The sequence below is a fragment of the Mastigoproctus giganteus genome, chromosome 4, assembly GCF_048544385.1.
Source record: "Mastigoproctus giganteus isolate SK-2022 chromosome 4, ASM4854438v1, whole genome shotgun sequence".
Lineage (NCBI taxonomy): Eukaryota > Metazoa > Arthropoda > Arachnida > Uropygi > Thelyphonidae > Mastigoproctus > Mastigoproctus giganteus.
In genome coordinates this window covers 187,593,656-187,610,736 of record NC_143578.1, presented here as the reverse complement: position 1 = coordinate 187,610,736, position 17,081 = coordinate 187,593,656, and the positions used below count along the sequence as shown (strand labels likewise).

Below are 17,081 nucleotides of genomic sequence, written 5' to 3'. Positions count from 1 at the left end.
ACTTTGTTCATGACCCTGCGTCACGTAGTGTCGGTTCATCAAGTTCACAATCTTCGGGAAGCCGAATCTTCCAGTTTCCTGTGTGCATTTCGACATTTCTTAACATGTTGTATAAATTATTGCCTATTTCAGTTGAAGGTTCGGTCCTTAACCTACTCTACATATGCTCATCCGTCGGGTCAATGCTAATCATGGCAAAAACAGAAAATCCCAACGCTCAGCACACTCAGCGGTATCGTGATAGCTGCGATCCGTTATGCATTTAAGTCTGAACTGAGTGTGCATGGAACTGTGTGTACTAAATTCTATTCCGAGAGTAAAGATCCCGGTTTCCTGGATGTTTACTAGTAGTTGCAGAGGCTTGTGGGTAGTATCGTTATGATCACTATTTTTATTTGGAAAAGGAGTGAGCTCAAATTCCTTCAAGACAGTAGCAATATTTATGGACTTTTTTCACACCATTGCCGAGTGTCGATTTCAGGCGATGGCTGCGCGGTTCCTTCCCTGAAACTCGGGTTTTCATTCATCAAAAGAGGTAAACCAGTTGCAGAATACGCATAGTTTACAGACATAGTACACCGATGCTTCGTATCTTTCGGGCATGTAGATATGTATAGTACCTTATGCAGGGCAGCTCCAGAACTTTAGTTCAACTTTGCCGTAGTACACTGTGATGATACAGATCTCTGAAAAAGGCCAGAAAGATGTGTAATGTTGTATTTGTGCAGTGAAAGTGTTGTTGTGTTGTCTGGTAGCTTCTGGCCACTTAGTCACCAGGAAGGCAATCACCTCGAAAGCCTGCCCAGTATCCATCTACACCACGAGGAGGTGGGCCACAATCAAGTAGGTGCCTTAGCCCACCTTAAGAATCTCGTCTGCTGGTCCTGAAACGGACAATATTCCGCACCTACTGGAGGTAGTGCAATACCAGTGGGTGCCAGACATTCCGTAGTTAAGACTGCCCGCGTCTCAACTACCAGAAAAATAAATAAAATAAAATTAAAAATAAAAATAAATAAGAGAGAAGAGAGGAATGGGACAGGAAAGAAAAGTAAGAATGGAGAAGTTAAACAATATCATATTATTTAACTGGACTAGTAGAATAATATATGAGGAACGTCGTCGCGAACACCACAGGAACAAAACTGCCTTGTGAAAAGGTTGAAATAAAATAACTTGGTATTAATTTAGCCACTGCCGGAAATGATAAACAAATGAGTGAGCTCAGAGTGAACTATTGCAAGAAAACGTAGACAGTGGACAAAACTTATAATTAATTGTACCTTTGGATGAAGTACAATAAAATTTGGAAACAGCGAGATTTTTCTTCTTTAGGAGACGCTTCAGGGTCAATTAAAATTTATCAAATTCACCAGAACGACCTTGTCGTATATAATAAGAAAGCCCGCTGTATACTAAGAGAAAATCAAGGGGAAGGGATGGCTGCGCGGAATTTGGACTGCGGGAGTGAAGACCGTGCGGCAGGTACGAACAAGGGCAAGAAAAAAAGTATGCTGAATAGAATTAGGCTTAAAGTGAAGGGTAAGGCGCCTGGAACGATGAAACCAGGCTCCAGCCATATAAGTAACAATAGGAAGAAGAAGGAGAACAGCTTCGTACATAAGACGAACGGTTTTTGCACTAAGTCCGCACTCCTGCCTAGAAATACGTACATAGCTATATTAGCATTAGCATTAGCAGAGGCATATGATGCAAGAAAGCAAGCTTATAGAGCATCAGTCAAAAAACAACAAAAAAAAAACCCCTTCCTATTTCACCCATCCGGTCACTCCAAATTTTTGTCTAGTTCCGCCTTAAATTTATTTAAGCTAACTTCCACAACAAAAGATATGTGTGTTCCAGCAATCAACTACCCGCTGGCTAAAGGCAAACTTCCGCACATCTATTCAACAACTGTCTTTCTTCAATTTGAATCTATGCCCCCTCAGGTTCTTAATCTCAGCAAATCGACGTATCCCATCAGCGTTGAGTCTGCTGAAACCATTCAAGGCCTTTGTACACTTCAGTCAGATCATTTCGCAGATGCCTAGTCTCCAGATGCTGCAACTTGCAGAACTTCAGCTTTTCTTCTTAAGACGCTCAAGCACTTAAGCACTCCTTTGTTCCTCTCACCAATCTTGTTGCCCTTATCTGTACTCGTTCTAGCAAGATGAGGCTTTCAGACCTGTACGCAGTACTCAAGGCGTGGCCTGGCTATTGCCTCAAACGTATAATCACCTCCTTGTCTCTGTTAGCGAAATTCCTATATATCATTGACAAAACTCCATGACCTGCTCTGGCAGCCCGTCTGCACTGATCAGAGAATTTAGTGTCCGACTGCACAATTACCCCCAGGTCTCTTTCATTCTCCCAAAGTTGTTTTTTTCTTGACCCATATCTTGGGTCAAGAAAAAAAAACAACAAAAGTTGGTTCTGATTAGTGCTAGAAACAGAGCAGCACTATGGCTTAGGACACAAGCTAGTGTCCAGTACTACTGTATTTATTTTTAACATGGGGACCCCCAAAATTACACTGTACAGTACCTAGAACCCGTTATGCGTTTAATCTAGCACTGGGTAGGAACGGAACTGAGGGTGTAAGGCTTGTACGTCTGGATGATGTAGAGCAGTGTTGTTTGTAAGGAGAAAAGCACCATTTTGCAATTGTTAATTTTCCCGCAGCATAGTATGAGAGACAGTAAGTAAAACCTGAAATAATAAAAAAAGGGAGAAACTGACCTGAAAATACTATTGATTCTTCAGCATAATATTATCAGCAAAAACATTTAATATGCCTATCTCGTCGCTTTATCGAGTTCTGGAAACGCGCTATTGTATAAAAAGGAGTCAATTGCTGTTGCAACTGGTGGTGTACATAATTTAACATAATTTTCTCCCCTGAATCCAAACACATAAATGCAACAAAGTATCGAGGTTCATCCTCAACGAAGAAGAACAAAGGCTGTACTGTCAGTAGGATGGTGGTTTTTTTTTTTTTTTTTTCCCCTTCACATTTTATTACAAAGTTTATTATATTTTATTAGAAGCTTAATTAGCAGAAAACTGCGCCTGCGCTGTTGAGTAATGCAGTGTTGTTAGTGTCGTAGGGTTTTAGGAGTATCAGCGACTAAGGCCATATTGCTCCGTATATATTGTCTGTAAATGGTGTGTGTTCTATGGTCGAATTTCTGTTTGTTGAATGAAAACCCGAGTTTCCGGAAGGAAAAAACAGTGCAGCATTCGCCTGAGACCGACTCTCACCCACGTTGTGAAAAAGGCCCATAAAAATTCCTCACGTCATCGACGTGATTCGAACGCAGGTCTTTTTCTCCCTCTGTGGGGAGGACGGCGATTCTACCAACTCTGCTACCCACGAGGGCAGTGCTGTTTGACAAACCAGACTACAAAGCGTATACCCAAGAAACCAGTAATGACAGGGGTGGGAACTTGTTGATCGTCTTCCCCACAGTCCTGACCTTGCTTCTAACAATGTGTTTGTTCTGGTTAAACCCCAGTTTAGTTGCAAACATTTTTCTGACTATGTGGAGGTTGAAAATGATGTGCGTTATTGATAACAACAGCAGATGTCTTTTTACGCTCCAGAAATTTGATAAGGCGATGGGACTTTAAAAACAAATGCTACGTTCTGTGTTCTGCTTACTTTCCCCACCCCCCTTATTTTGTGACTTTATGATTTCCTCGTAGCATAATATTATGCCATGAGGCACACAGTGCTCCATCACAGAGCTACAAAGAGAGAATATGAAGCTCGTGATCTTTAGAGTAAGTGCACGTCTTGAATGTTTCTTAAACACTGTGGAGGATGCAGTTTTGAACTGGCTCTTCAGTTATGGATACGTGCATTCACGTTTCGTTGGTAGGAGGGGCAGAGAGAGACCACGTATTTATTTAGAACGTAGAAAATGTCGCATATAGGTGTTGTAGTAAACAAAACTTTATGGCAATCCATATTTTCTACATGAGGAACTAGTTTGCAACCTCTCCCAGTTGATACTAGCTCTAGCTAACGCGGCAACGTCAGCGCTGTGTAATAACGGAGCTGAGAACTTGTTTAACAACTTCTTTCACAAACCTAGAGTCGTTTTTATTACGGTAATTTATATGTACTGACCCACGTTTCTATCCTTGATATTTGTCATCTTTATTGATGTGAAGGCTCTCTAACCTAATCTGAGATGAACGAACAACTCTAGTGCCATCGTGTCAGTATTTGTATTTTTCTAAAGGCAGCACTCTGCAGAAATATTTTCAGTGGCTCTCGTAATTACAAATCACCCAAAATGCAATTTGTAATTACGAGAATCTTCATTAAATGTTATTTATAAGACTAAAGTTACTTTGCTGCTTCATTTGTATTATTGAAATTATAAGGATTAAATCCATCCCTCGTCTTCTAGGAGGGACTTCATTTCCCTTTGGTACTTGTATTTCGTTTTACCACCCATAAGGCAAGGTCTGGTTCGACTCATGTCGTAGATCAGTAAAATCTATAGTCTTTCCATTCGTAGCTGAGTTAGACAATCTCAGACGAACATGTAGAACTTTACTCCAGGATTTCTGTCGGGTTTTTCTTCTTCAGACATGCAAACGAACTCATCAACATACGCTCATGAGCCAAAACATTATGACCACCCACCTAATAGCGTGTAGGGTTGCCTTTTCGCTATGATAACTGCTTGCGCCCTGTGTGCCATCAACTTCATGAGACTGCGGAAAGTGGCTTCGAGTATCCTGGACAGAAGGACGTACCGGAGTGAGGCACTGGCGTGGACTGACGAATGCTGCGTTCCACCGCCTCAAGAAAATGTTCGATGGGAAGGATGTCTGGGGAATTTGTCCTCCAGGGAAGCACACGAAACGGTTGGACATGATCCTTGGAGCATTCCTGCACAATGCATGCCTTGTGGCACGAGGCTTTGTCATGAGTTCAGTGCCATCTGAATACAAGGTCACCATGGAAGGCAAACTTTGTCCGAAAATGTGGAGGTAGGATCTAGGGGTGAGTGTCTATGTTTAATGGGGAGGAGGGAACCCAGTAATGTACATGGAATCACCATGATTCCACCTACCTATTTTTGTCCAACCGTGCACTCTACACTGTTTATCTGTATTTTTTATTATTATTATTATTTTAGGGTTGCCCGTAATTAAATACATTAACCCGTATTTGTGTCTGTAAATTGCGTATGCTCTATGTTGATTTGCCTGTTTTGCTGGACGAAAAATCCCCAGTTACTGGGGAAAAAAACCTCGCTATCTACGCCTGAGACCAACTAACTCAGCCACGGAGTGAAAAAAGCCCATTAAAGTTCCTCGCGTCATCGACGGGATTCGAACCCAGGCCTTTTCCACCCGGTGTGGAGAGGACGGTGACGATACCACTGTGCTACCCGCGCAGACACTGTTTATCTGTATGCAGTTGAATCCGCACCCTTCCATTGGCATGATGGAGCTGGAACCTTGATTCGCACAGGCTTAGGCCTATTCGTTACAGCGTCCGCTGGATAGTGTCCTCGGAACCGTTGCTCTGAGCGTCCTGGCTGTTATCCCGGATAGCGCATGCCAACCGATGTTCACCTCGACTATGAACCAGTGGTAGTCTTCCCGTCCTGACACTGTGGGTGGTTATGTGTTCCTCTTCGGACCATTCCCGCCACACCTTCACTACGGCCGTCCTCGAACAACCGACAATGCCTGTGTTGTTGAGATGCTGGCGGGGCCAGTATCTTACTCTTATTTAGCATCCTATCCTAGCTCCACAAATTCTTCCCCGTTCAAACCCCATCCGGATCTTCCTTTTCCCTATTGCACGGGCTTCGTACTGACGAACTGACAGGCACTACCGTGCCGTCACTATATATGCTGCGCCAGTCGTTGACTTCATTCCTAGGTGCAATGGGATGCGCCCACTCATGGAGACCGGGGTGGTTATAATTTTTTGGCTATGTGTGTACATATTCACATAAATAATTCACATTGTGGCCAACCGTCTCTTCAGAGAGGAATTTATACGACCAAAGGTTTATCGCGTAACAGTGAGATAAAAAGTATTGAAGCCTATAACAGCTGCAACTTGATCTGTAACAATACCACAGAAAAGGTTAGTTTGGCAAATGCAGAGTATGAGAAAATCGCTGGCTAAGAGAGCAAGAAAGGGCACAGAATTTTTCCTTGAACCCTTGACGTAATACTAATAAGAAAAGAGCAAATCAGGTCGGATTTTGCATAATGTATGAGAGAAAGTTATAGATAATCCTGATGATGTTGCAGATGAATTAAACAGGTACTTTGCATTGATATTTACAGAGGAACGATCCTTCTTATTGAGGAGAAACCATACGAGTGAAGCTAGAAAGCATGAAATCAGTAATATTGAAATTTCAAATGATTATTTAATAGAAAAGCTTTCTAGCCTAAAGACGAGTAGGGCTTCTGGAGTTGGTGTCATACACCCGAAATTTTGAGGGAGACAGCAAGAGAGCTTTGGACCATTGCGGTTAATTATGAGGTCGTCACGAGACTCGGGCGTTATTTCTTTGGAATGGAGAAGTTATGTATCTCTGATACATAAAGGTTGCACTAAGAGTGAAGAGGGTAACTAGCGACCAGTTGGCGCCTCCGTAGCCAGGTGGGAAGGAGCAGTAGTGCGTATCACAGTGCTTCTTGATTAGACCGGGGTTCCAGCCGTCACCACCAAATACGGAAGATGCGGAAAGGTCAGGGAATGACCACCGCATATCCCGGAGCAATATGGCCTTAGTTGCTAATGCTCCTAAAAACCAAAACAACAACAACAACATAGCGACCAGTTAGTCTGACTTCAGTAGTAAGGAAAATCATGGAGGCAACGATGAGGAGTGCATTACAGGATCATTTAGATAGAAATTGATTTTTCCTTTACACAACATGTTAGCTATTTTGACACAGTCACTCATGAGCTGGATGTAGAAAATAATTTCGACATTGTTTTTAGCTTTCAGCAAAGAATTTTACTAATTTTTGTTTTGTAATCACAGAGAAAATCCTTAGATGTACTGAGAATGCCATGCAAGGAAGGAGGTATAGGGGGATGATTTTCTTAAATGACATCGATGAAGTGATAAAGGACGTGATGTCAAAATTTGCAGATGATATCAAGAATGGTGGAGTAGTTAATGATCAGCACCAAACACGGCTTCTTCAGGGCGACTTACAGTTTTCACAGATGGACCGAAAAGGGACAGTTATCTTTTAATGCAAGATCTTATACATGGGGAATAGTAACCCTAAAATAATTTTCACTTGGTGGGATTGAACTGAAAACAGTAGAGAAAGAAAGCGATGTGGAAGTTAAGATACGGTGAAGTTCTCCGAGCAGTGTAGACAGGTGGCAAGAAAGGACCATTATGTCCTGTCGATGATTTATCGAACAATTGCTTGTAGAGATAGGGATGTAATAATACTTCTGTATAAGGCAATTTAAGACTACACTTGGAATACTGTGTCCAAGTATGGAGACCACACCCAAAAAAAAAAAAAAAAAAACAGACATCGAGGTTCTTGAGAGATGCCCAAAGACGAGCAATGCGCCTAGTGAGATCGGCAAAAGGGCGTTTATGTGTGAAAAGACTCCGATATGTTAGCTACAGAGTTTTAAACTAGACACCTTAAAAGAAGACGTGATTGAGGTGTTATCAGGCTCTGAGAAGTGAAAGTAAAATGAACGAGATTGAAATTCTCACTGTTATCATTGATTTTAGAACTAGGGACCATAAATATGAATTACGAGGCAAGAGGTTTGGAATAGATTGCAGAAATTTTCTTTTAGCCAGCGAATATTAAAAATCTTCTGATACCAAAATGATATCAGTCGATCTAAAACGGTCTGTAACAGTGCTGTTCGTGAGCTTCGGAATTCTATCTTTATCTTTCTTTTTCTTTTTGTTTTTCAATAACAATAAATAGGAACAAGTGTCATTTTTGTCATTACAAAAGACGACAAAGGGGTATGATTTCTGTGCAGTGAAATATTGTAGTCCTGTGTCTAAGATTTTATTTGGCTTTTTATGGCGCATTGGCAAACTATGTCTAAAAGGTAATGTGAAAAGTGTTTATAAAAAAATGTAAGCTATTAACAGGGATTACTGTAGTGAGTAATACGAAATGAAAATTGCCAAACCAGCTGTTGTAAGGAAATAATAGATCAATCAAGAAAGTGTGATTGATCTATTATTTCTAAATTTATTACGTCATTCAGAATTTATTACGTGTTAACGTAGCATAAAAATTGACGATGTTATGTGATGATGAGATGGGAAAAGAAATGATACTATCCGATACGGAAATTCTCTCAGTGTTACTGAAACGATTTCCGTTATCATTACTAAAACGCTGAATCGCTTTTTTCTAAGCTTTTGAAAACAAAAGTGAAATCATTTCAGTAATTAACAAATTTCGTTTCCCGCATCAAACAGTGAGTTGGAGGACTCAAGATATTTTTGAAAAATTTGAATTAAAATTCATCATCATCATGAACTTGAACCGGTTTAGGTCTTATTGTAACTCTTGGAGGTGGTCTTGATCTCGCTATCGTTGTCCTGGTCGACCCACATCTGTCTTGTGTATAGGTTTGCAATTAAGTGCTAATTTTGGAATCCAGTTTGGGTTCATTCTTTCTATGTGACTGATCCATTTTTTTTATACCGTTTTGTCATCTACTATATTATCTACTTTTAATTTCTCACGAATATCTGAATTCCTTTAATGATTTAGCTTTGTAAGGCCTAATAATGATCTTAAAAATCTCATTTGTGCTGCTTCTATCTTTCTTATTTATTACCAAAATCTCACAGCTGTAGAAGAAGGCTGATTTTGAAGTGATGTTGTGCAATCATAATTTTGTTTCAGTTGTCGTTTGTTTCGCTCATTAGAATAAAACTTCAATCTGCATATGTGATCACTATAACCGGCATTTACGGCACATAATCCCATTGATTTTGTTTTTGGGGTGGAGACCATCTCTTACTTTTTGCCTGTTTTATTCAGTTCATTAACTGTATTCCGTTGTTAATTGTTTGTTTCCATTATTTAATAATTTTATTGATGTAAAAATATTAAATAAATTTAGTGATAGTCCGGATCCTTCTTTGACTCCTTTATTGGTGTTAATTGGGTCTGGTAGTTGGCCATTAGAATATTTTATGCAGACTTTTGAGTTTTTATATAGGCCTTGTATCGCTTTCCAGGTTGGGTTGGAATATTTTATTCATGTAAAAATCTGCCAAAATTTTTCCCGGTTTACATTGTCATATGCTTTTTCATAATCAATAAACAGCAGAAATGTTGGTACGTTAAATTCTCTTCTTTTCTCCAAAATTTGCTGTTATGAGAATATGGCATCTATTGTACTTCTTCCTTTTTTGAACCCACATTGTTCTTTTTCTAAGGATTGTTCACTGTATTTATTAAGTTTATTCTTTAGTATATTAGAGTATAGCTTTGTTGCGGTTGATAGCAGTGTTATCCGCTGTAGTTGTTAGGATTATTTCTGGAGCCTTTTTTGTATAACTTGATTACTGTTCCTGTTTCCCAATCTTTGGGTATCTATTGCTTATTTCCCAATCTTTGGGTATCTATTGCTATATGACGTTAAATAATTTTGGTAGTGCGTTTTTTAGTAAGGTGCCACCATATTTAAATAGTTCCACGTTCAAATTGTCTATTCCTGGGCTTTTTCGGTTTTTTGATTTTTGTAATATTAAATCTTATTCTTCCATTGTTATATTTTCTTCATCTTCGGTTACCACAGATTCATCTTTCCATTCCCTAGTTCCAGGGCTATACCACAGTTTGGGATAGTGTTTCTTCCATTCTGCTTGAGAAATGGAGTTGGTTTTTATTTGATCATTTGTATCTTGTATTTTCTTAATTTTGAAACCTCTTCTCTGTGGGCCCGTGATATCACGTTCTTAGGATTTAACAAATTTATCCCAGTCATCTCGTCGGATTCTTCTGGTTAGTTTTCTGACTTCTGCGGTAAGCATTTTATATGTAAATGTAGGTCTTTAGTTTGTAGGAAGAGTTTATAGGCCTTTACTTTTCTTTCATCAACTGTTTGTTTCAATTATTCATTTCAAGTTCTTAACCAGGTTTTTATTTTTTATAGATTTATATCCAAGACTTTCTTCAGCAGCTCCCAGAATTGATTTTTTTTTTTGTTTGACCAGATTTCCTCAACATTATCACTCTCGTCTGATTTGAGTTTTTCTTTCAGGTGACTCTCGTAGAGTAATTTAGTTGTTGTTATTGGGTTTTAGGAGCAAGCGACTAAGGCCATGTTTCTCCGTGTATTTGTCTGTAATTTGCGTGTATTCTGAGGTCGATTTTCTGTTTGCTGGACGAAAAACTTGAGTTTTCGGGAGAAAAAAACCATGCTACACTCGCCTGAGACCTGAGACCAATTCAGCCACGCTGTGAAAAAGACCCATAAAAATTCCTCCCGTCATCGATGGGATTCGAATTCTGGTCTTTTTTTACCTGGTGTGGGCGGGCGGCGATCCTACTATCTGTGCTATCCACGAGGGCGAATAATTTAGTGCTTTCATCTTCCAAAAAATGTATTTTTAATTTCTTAGTAATTTTTATTGGTATTTTGTTCTTTTTATTAAAATAATTTCTGTTTATTTTGAAAGTGCTTTCTAGTAGGTAGTAATCACTGTCGATTTCACTGCCACTAAGTACTCTAGTGTCGCTAATTTTGTTATTTAAATTTTCATTAATGATAATATAGTTGATTGAGTACCAACTCTTGCATTAAAATCTCCTGCTAGTATTAAGTATTCATTTTTGTTAGTTTCTTCTATGACCACTTGTAATTCATCATAAAATTCTACAGTTTCATCAATGTTGTCTTCTACTGGTGCGTAGTCTTAATTTCAACATTGTGGGTGATATTCAAGAGTAATCTAATATTTTGTTTTTCCATTCTTTTTTTTTTTTTATTATAACTACTACTCCCGATGATGCCCACATTTCATTTGGTACGCCTGAGAATATCATTATGCATTACCCATTTCTTTAGATCTGTTATTTTTCTTTTTTGTTTCGATAATTACTGCAATATCAGTATTTTTATTTTCTAATTCCATTACTAATTCATCCAATTTATGATTTTTTTCCCCTAACATTCCAGGTTGCTACTTTAATGTCCTTAATCATAGTCCCATATCGATTGCCTAGGTCGTTGGCAAGCGATTTAGTTTTTACCCTTGAGCTTATTTCGGGTATTTGGAATGTCCCCCGGATAGGTTACCAGTCTATCGCGGGGTAGGTGGGGCTTCCACCTTAAAACCTCTAGACAGGCTTCAAAGAAAGCCTTGAATTAAAATTAATAAGTACCGTATTTGTCGGCTTATAAGACGCACTTTTTTGACCCCTTATAAATACCTTTAAAAAATCGCCCTGTGTCTTAGACGTCGAAAGTGGCAATACGGCACATGCGCAAAACCGAGAGTTTTAACTACTATACGTTAGTACACTTTTCAGTAATTACCAGGCTGTTGTTGGCGTAACAAGGTAATTTTTTTGCCTTTTAAAGGCACAAAAGGTGATATCGTTATATACGTTGGCACTAATGACATTAAGTGTATGAGATCTGCGGATTTACTAAACATGTACGGGTCAGTGTTGAAAAAAAGTCGCGAGTTAGGGTTAAATTTGAAAGTATCTGCAATCCTGCCCAAACACGATAGGAGGGAGTATCTGATGACAGCCTTGTCAATCAATTCGGCCCTGGAAAGATTGCGCAAGGCTCGCGGGGTAGAATTATTTTCAGCGTGGTCTGTGCTTGTTGACAGGAGAGACTGCTTCTACAGGGATGGGGTACACTTAAATAGAAAGGGTGTAAGAATATTTGCTGATTCTATCGAGGCAATGTTAGGTGGGTCGGAAAACAGCTAGCTTGGGGGGGGGGAATTCACAGGCAGAGGTGAAACTGATTCTTGCACTGCTTCTATTGGAATGAGCAGCAGCCGAGAAAGCCAGTTGCTGGGAATTTCAGTAACTGATGGAGGTCATGAAACAAGTAAATACATGGGCTGTGTTAGAGTAATTAAGAGTAAAAACAGGTGTATGTATACTTGCATGTACACCAATGCTAGGAGTATAGTAAACAAATTTCATGAATTTGAAGTGCTGGTTAAGACATCCAAGGGATATTGTTGGTATATATCAGAGACTTGGTGCCACCCAGATATAAGGGATGCAGAATTGGAATTTGGGGAGTACAGTGTGTACAGAGAGGATAGGAGGGGTTAATAAACGCATAAAATCTAAGGAAGTGCATCCAGTTGACAAAGATGGACAGTGCAATGTTGATTCAGTTTGGTGTGATATTGAAAGCAAAAATGAGGGTAGGAGTGTGTTATAGGCCTAATGACTCTGAGTACAATGAATAATTATGCAGGGAAATAGAGTGGGCCACTAAATCAGTGTCTTATAATGGGGGATTTTAACTTCCCAGATATAGACTGGAACTTGTGGGTTGGTCACTCGCACACTAGCAAGGCTTTTGTGGATTTATTGGAGGATTGTTTTCTACAGCAGCATGTTAGAGAGGCAACAAGAGAGAGTAACACTATTGATCTGATTATCAGCAGTGATTATTCATGCATTAAAAATTTGCAGATAAAGGAACTACTAAGTAGCAGTGATTACAGTGTACTGATGACTTAAAGTTACATCTTACTTTAAGATGTAACTTAAGGCAGTTAAATCTGATGGTAGTTACATCTTTAAGATGTCACTACCATCAGGGATAAAAGGAAGGGGTTTTAAAGGCGACTATAGTGGTCTCAGAGATTTTTTAGGTTCTATACAGTGGGACCAACTGATGATGTTAAAAACAGTGAATTCTAAATGGGAAGCATTCAAGGAAGTAATCTTGGAAGGTAATACGCTTTTTGTTCCAACTAAGAAATACGGCTCTCATTCAGGCCGAAATAGATGTCAGATGAACTAATGAGACTCGTGGCAGAGAAGGAAAAATGCATGGGATGCACATAAATTGTCAGGTGGCACAGAAGCCTATGTTAGATACAAGCTAATCTGTAATCAAGTCACAAAGGAGGTTAGGCAAGCGAAGGCAGATTATGAGAAATCTTTGGCAAAGTATGCAAAGAAAAACAGCAAGGACTTCTTTACTTATATAAACTCTAAAAGGAAGGGGATGAATTGACTACTGTACAAATTGGAGCAATATGGCATTAAGGGCAAGTTGCTACAATGGATAAAAAGATGGTTCAGTGGGAGAAGACAGAGGCTGGTGGTCAATGGGTACTGATCTATGTGGACTAATGTTATTAGTGGTGTCCCTCAGGGTACGGTGTTGGGCCCATTGTTGTTTTGTATATTTATCAGTGATACTGATGAAGGTATATCAAGCTTAATGTCAAAGTTTGCAGATGATACAAAGGTTGGCAGGGTTGTTAATAACAGTAAAGACAGTATGCTGCTGCAACAGGATCTGGAAAAGTTGGGTAGATGGGCTGAGAAGTGGCAATTGAAGTTTAACTTTGACAATGCAAATTACTACATATGGGCAGCAGTGACTCCAGAGAAATTGTACCAACTGGGTGGTGCTACACTCAGGGTAGTGGAGAATGAAAGAGACCTTGGGGTAATCGTGCATTCGGATATGAAGTTTTCTGACCAGAGCAGGTCATAGGGTTTTGTCAATGATATACAGGAATTTTGCGAGCAGGGATAAGGAGGTGATTATTCCCTTGTATAAGGATATCAATGGTTTGACTGTAAAAGGTCAGGCCACACCTTGAGTACTGCATACAGGTCTGGAAGACTCATTTTAAGAAGGATGTAGAGTTGCTAGAACGAATACAGAGAAGGGCAACAAGACTAGTAAAGGGGTGCTCTTACGAAGAAAGGCTTAAATCACCTCGCGGGTGCCTAGTCTCCAGAAGCTGCAAATTGCAGCTTCTGGAGACTAGGCACCCGCGAAGTGATTTGATATGTATAAGGCCTTGGTGTATAAGGCCTGGAATGGATTGAGCAGGCTTAATGCTGATGGGTTGTTTGTTTGTTTGTTTGTTATTTGGTTTTTAGGAGCATTAGCAACTAAGGCCATATGCTCCGGGAATATGCGGTGGTCATTCCCTGACCTTTCCGCATCCTCCGTATTTGGTGGTGACGGGCTCGAACCCCGGTCTAATCAAGAAGCGTGTGCTACACACTGCTGCTCCTTCCCGCCTGGCCACGGAGGCGCCAATGCTGATGGGATTCTTCCTCTTGCTCATATTACAAACCTGAGGGGCATAGATTCAAACTATAGAAAGTTGTAGAATAATGTGCGGAAGTTTGCCTTTAGCCAGCGGGTAGTTGATTGCTGAAACAAGCTTCCACCTGTTGTTGTGGAAGTTGATAACTTAAATAAATTCAAGGCTGAACTAGACAAACATTTGGAATGAATGGATCAGTGAAATGGGGAGGATTTTTTTTTTTTTTTTTTTTTTTTTGATGCTGTATAAGCTTGCTTTTTTGCATCATGTGCCTCTACTATGCTAATTTTTATTGAATTTTAAATTTCCATTGCATTAACAAAAGTTTTTTTTCTTCAATTTACCGTTCCAAAATTTGGGTGCGTCTTATAAGCCGACAAATACTGTAATATTTAGTGTATGAATATTCTCATGAAGTGAAGTTTCCTGAAAATTGCCTTCACTTATTTTTGTTTAAATTTTTTTAAAACTACTCCACCCTCATGAATAAACAAGAGGCAATTTAATTATTATTATTTTATTTAATTAACTATAAAATTAAATGAATGTAATATTTAAATAAATTAATTAAATGAATGCAGGGAGAATTTGCGAAATATCCAACACGATGAGTACAAAAATAAATAAATAAATAAAAAAAAACTTAATGTCATATTAGGGCTACCCAAGAACTAACTTACGGTATATGCCCATGTGTGTTGTATTAATAAATTGCGTGTGTTCTCTAGTAGATTTTCCGATGTGATGAGTACAGTAAATTCTTTCGAAGACAAGCTTTAATTATCGCTCATGTATTTTGCCGATAGCCTTTTGTCCTATTTTCTAACTTTAAATTGATACGGAAAACTAGTGAAGATTCATATATTAAAAGAGAAATGAGCGCTTTTAACCTAAATGACATCTAAATACCTGTTTATTTCCAATTTGAAACTATGTACAGATGGCAATCAGACGTTACGTGTATGTTCCTACCACTTCATCAGCGTTCTGCAAAGACACCAAATAAATGGGAAAATAGAGTTAAATTTAGTAACTTAAGGTTGTTAAGTTATTAAATTATTGAAGTTACTGAATTAATAAATTATTGTAAATTACCCAAGGATAAAATTATCAGTTAAGGTTAGTTTTGAATTAAATGAATATTAAAGTTCAATTGGATTAAATACATTTTGAGGTTAGATTTGAGTTAAATTTAGAACTAGGAATGAATTTAGGTACCTTAGAAAGTATATACAGTACTTACTTGCGTTGCTTACTACCTTACCTTCAACAAAGAACAAAATAGCCAAAGGTGATCTAATTAAAATTTGTTTCAGAGGACATAACTTTTTTTCTTTTTTTTTTTTATCTGGTTAGCGGGTTGTTTAATAATATCTAATAACAATATTGAAATTAAGGTTGTTCAAAAGAATTAGTTGCTTTATAATTTCGTTACCAGAAGTACGGTTCTTCATAAGTCTTTGGGCAACTCTTTGGAACCTCCTTATTTGGAGAAGTGGAGTTGGTGAGGTTGGAGCAGTGCTTATGATGAAGTTTTTACCTATTTTTAATTTTTGATAAGAATATATTTAAAACTGTGGATGTTTTTCAATTTGTATGTCCTTGTTCAGATTAATATTATTGTCCATGGTTTCTATTAAAAGGCTTATATATATATATATATATATATATATATATATATATATTTAAATAATGGCTTAAAGTTTAACATAAAATAAGAAAATAAATAAATATTAAGCTGTCATTAGAGGCAGCAAAATGCACATCCTCCACATGAAGCCCAGATATATCCGATAATACAAAATAAAACAAAATAAAAACATAAGCCAGTAGTAATATATATAGGTCTGCGGAACTTCCTGTTGATAGGACTCTGGTTTTGACAAAGGCCCATTTGTGATCTTCAATTGTGAAAGACTAGACACGATTTTTACACGGGGCAAATTTTTTTTCTTTGTGTCTTCTATGTATCTAACAGTCTTCTCCCGCTGTAGCCTAAATGCTTCATTCCACTTTCAACATATATTTACATGGTCTATGCACTATGTCACTCAAGCAACATCTAGCGCAAATTCGTTTGATCCCTTTTGATTTCTCTAAAAATCTTGAAAATCTCTTCAAAAAATTCCATCATAAATTCAGTGAGTTTTCTGCCCCTCAACCAGAAGTGAAATTTGTATGAAATCCATTCGTTCCGCGTGGTGTTGAGAAATCGTTAATTCAATTGGAACAAAGTTTTTAATATTTCGAATAGCGGAGAACTCGAATATAACCATAAAACTCGTTCATAAAAAAAGGGGGTCATAAATATTTAATATTATATAATTTTAAACCTTGTGACCTCGTGAAGAAAAATGAATATCCGAATTATTAAAATAATTTAAACAATAAAAATGATTCTGAATGATGTGGTCGGATGAGTGAAATGCTGCTTCCATCGACTTATTTGTGTAAAACGCTTCTTTTTTTTTTTCAGGGATTCAGTGTTTGAAATTTAAGATCCGATTATGACCCAAATCTTTTTGACTATTTGCCAGCATCATGCGCGAATTACATCCCACACTTCATCAAGCTCGTTATAAACGTGCAGAAACATTTTCTCAATGACGGCTTATTTTGGCTAGTTAATTCAGTTATCGGCTTTCACCATTTGATTATTTGCTTAAATCAGCAAATTATTTCTTGAATTGATTCGTTATTGATTCATCCTTTGACTGCACAAAACTTATCTCTTATATTATCTGAATTCTCTCACTTTTCGTATGAATATTGACAAAGTGCTTCGGAATG

The 17,081-nt window shown here is 38.3% G+C and overlaps 1 protein-coding gene across 4 annotated transcripts in view; it reads right to left on the bottom strand.

Moving 5' to 3' along the window:
• LOC150087264 (very long chain fatty acid elongase 7-like) overlaps window positions 1-17,081 on the bottom strand; it is a 110,668-nt gene that overhangs the window by 75,322 nt on the left and 18,265 nt on the right. For all 4 annotated transcript variants that reach the window (XM_090371924.1, XM_090371927.1, XM_090371925.1 and 1 more), the window contains exon 2: window positions 15,201-15,278. The gene's annotated coding sequence lies outside the window, so the exon portion shown is untranslated. The remainder of the gene's footprint in view (window positions 1-15,200; window positions 15,279-17,081) is intronic.